We start from the raw sequence: 3,691 nt of genomic DNA on the forward strand, positions 1-3,691 counted from the left end.
ATTCAAGAAGGCCTCTCAAGGCCTTAGGAAGACGCTGGTAAATGCATTTTGACAGCTTGTCTGGATTTACCTGGGCTATGCTAATATCCATTTTATAGATAATTCAAGCTGAAACAAAAGAAATATGAAATATTAGTCTGTTTTGAAATTTACCACATCTGTTAAACTTATGTCTGAACCAAGCCTTGGCATACAGCTATGATTACTAATAAGTATGACATACAAATTAACAAACTGGTTTGTTGGGTTTTGATTTTTTTATTTTATTGTCATTATTATTATTATTATTATTATTTTGCTTGCTCTTGGATCAAAACAAGCTTATGTATAACTTGTGGACATTGGGTGGCACCATTGCCTCATGTAAACCACCATATAAATGCCTTCTTACTTAAGTTTTACAGTGTTGGCTGAGCTCTTTTTTTTTTCTTTTAGCATAACTATATAAGGCAAGTAAAAAGGCAGAACTAGTAGCCTTTTTTTTAATTGATTTTAAGTAATCATCTTGCAATGGTTATGGATTTTTTTAGCAAGAACTGATGTTGCTTATTTTAAGGAATGGTTGATTTCAAGTTCTGATCTACAGAACTTCTGTGAAGCTCTTGGCTGAAACAGAAAGATTCTCTTTATAGTCAATATGTGTTTGTGCTTGTGCCCCAGCCAGCTGTGGTGATACTGTGCACTACTGTAAAAAGCAGGAACAGCAGCTGAGTTGTTTACTGGCTTTAATAAAACTTCAGTGTGAAAGTGATTTTGTAATTAAGAGTTGTTTTTACATTAGTGACATGGCTGACTTATCTGGTACCATTATATGTTGCTGTAAGTGCAAGGTCTCTAAGTTTACTTTTAAGATGTATTTAGGTCTTTTTAATTGCTTCTGGAGATCCTTTTTGACAGGTATCAGTAGTACAAACCACATATGATCGTGCTACCTGTGGGATTTAACACTGTTAAGCCTTGTAAGGAATGTGTTCACTAGAATTTGAGCCAATTACAAAATGCAAGAATAGATAATTAAAATACATTTGTTGGATTATCTCTTTGGAGTGCGTAATCTGACCATCTCTGTCTGTTTATACTGCTCTGTAACTGATCACAGTGAAGCTCCCCAAGCCCAAAGTCCTTCATTCTTCATTTAGAGCTTCACAAGTAACACATAATAACACATAATCAGTTTCAGAGCTGAAAAAAGGGAACAGAAGCTTGAAATATATGCTATGAGAACTAGTGAAGATCAGTGACCTAACATTAGAATTATTCTACTTCTTAGTTATTTTTACTGAGAAAATAAACTGAGAAGAAACGTGATACTATTTCTCAAGTACTGAAAAACTAAGTAAGGATTTTCTCTTGGCCCATAAAGAATATGATGAGAAGTGATGTCACAAAATTAAAATGAAAATTTAAGTCATACATCAGAAAGAAGCTTTCTAATAGCAGTAAATACTGAGGTATAATTTTGCATAACAGCTTCTAATGAGAGGGATTTCAGTCAATTTCCAAAATGGTTTAGACCGACTTCATTGTGCCTCCAGGCTGGAGCTGGGAGTGAGGGGACTGGGAAGGACTGGGGACTGTGGTTGAAGAAGCACTGTGCAGGGTTGTATTTCCTATCTGTAGCAACTACTCAGCTGATCCTGTGCCTTTTGGCTCCCACAGGGTTTGGAGCTCAATGTCAACCAAGAACTGGGAGCCAATGCCTTGCACAACTGGAAGATGGTTTTGTGTTCTGTTGTCTCCATCCTTTGAGAGGCAGCACGTCCTGTGAGCAGATATGAATGAAATGAACTCTTGAGGTTTCTTCTAAGTCCCGTCTGATCCCACTCCCTGATTTTAATATTGTACATTCTGTGGTAGATTAATCTGCTGGAAACAATAATTTGTCTTTCAAGCTTATTATTCAGAGCAACATCCCTCATCTGTTACAGTAAATTCACTGCCAAATAATGGTGATGAAAAGACAAAATTATTACTGATTTAGAGAAGATTATTACTGTTGAGGATTGACCCTGGCCAACAGCTGAGCTCTCACACAGCTGCTTGCTCACTTCCTCCCCTCCCCCAGCAGGGCACTGGAAAAAGGAAAAGCAAGAAAACATGTGGGCTGAGATAAAAACAGTTTAATAACTGAAGGAAAGAAAGCAAGAAAGACCCGTGTGATGCCAAGGCAATTGCTCACCACCTCCCAAAGCAGAGCAATGTCCAGCCAGTCTCCAAGGAAGCCAACCCTCTGCCTTCTTCTAACCCAGCTTTTGTTGCTGAGCATAACTTTATATGATATGGAATATGCCCTTGGCCAGTTTGGGTCCTAGCTAAGTCCCCTTCCAGCTTCTTGCTCAGTTTGGGGGCTGCTACGAAAGAAGTTAATTCCATCCTGGCCAAACCCAGCACAGAGTCTTTACATCTTCTTAGGGAAAATTCAGTGTATTAGTTGTTTTCCACATCATCTACATGAAGCTTTGGTTACTGAGGATCATGGGGTGTCTCAGTTTTCTGAGGATTGGTGGTGGTTTCTGTAAAGTTATGTAAAGGTTTGTTATTGATGTTAAGTAGCATACTGGGCCAGAGTCTTAACTGATTTTATTTTAAGGCTTGTCAGGGGCCTTTTGAAGGGCAGCCCAATAGCTTGGTGTCATCTGCAAGGTATTCACTCCAGGATTTTTTTGAGACAGTGATAAAAAAGGCCAGCTGCTGCCTGTGAAGTTCAACTGGTGTAATTTGTAACTCAGTGTGAAGTAGCTTCAGATACTGAGGCAGAATGCAACATTAATGATGATACAGTCAGAAGGGCTCTGTGATGTTTGGACTCCCTCCTGTTTTCCTACTCTAGAACATAAAATGTTCCTGGCTGATGATGACCATGAGGAGATGATTCTTCAGTATACTGAAGAATCCATACAACTTACTGGCTTTTTAACCCCCTATGTGCTGGAATGCTGTGAGAGTGTCCATGTTTGAAGGCTACTCCTATAGAACTGGCATTTCTAAAGCTAGAGGTGAGATTTCTCTTAAGTGTCATTAATATAAGACCAAAATATTTGTGATACATAACATAACTACAAAGATTTATGGAGACACAGATGACAAAATGAGAAAGCTATATGTCACCATCTACTTATATTAAAATAAAATGCAGAGGCCTACCAACTAGTGGGGATTTTTGAGCTCTACTTGCTCAGGGGCATGAACTTAAGCCAGCTCACAAGAGAGCTGCTTCAGCTAAAGAAACCAACTCTTATATTTCTGCCATTGCTCAGAGCCTTCTTATCGAAGTATGAAGCCCACACACATCTTGGGATCACTGGCATTTAAAGCTGTAAGACAGAGATAACCCAAAGTCTTTGGTGTCACCATTTTACAGGATGGATTTTTCCAGGGTCTAAAACCTGGAAAAGGTTTTAGACCCCGATTGCACCCCGATTGAACATCTCTATAGGTTACTGTGACTTCTTGTCTCTTCGAAGGATTTTAAAATATTTTAAATTTTTTTTTCTGACAAATTGGGATGTCATAACAACTGTTCAGCTGATTCCTGAACTGTCATAGTTTACAGTGCATCTCTAGTGAGATAAAATAAATGGAAGCCAAGATGGGGACATCTTGAAGCAGTAATCCAAACAGCTGATGCAGGTTGTTCAGTGCCTGAGTGATCACTTTATTTACAGCCCATTAAAACAACGGGAAAGTTAAA

Source organism: Heliangelus exortis, chromosome 1 (assembly GCF_036169615.1).
Source record: "Heliangelus exortis chromosome 1, bHelExo1.hap1, whole genome shotgun sequence".
NCBI classification, from domain to species: domain Eukaryota; kingdom Metazoa; phylum Chordata; class Aves; order Apodiformes; family Trochilidae; genus Heliangelus; species Heliangelus exortis.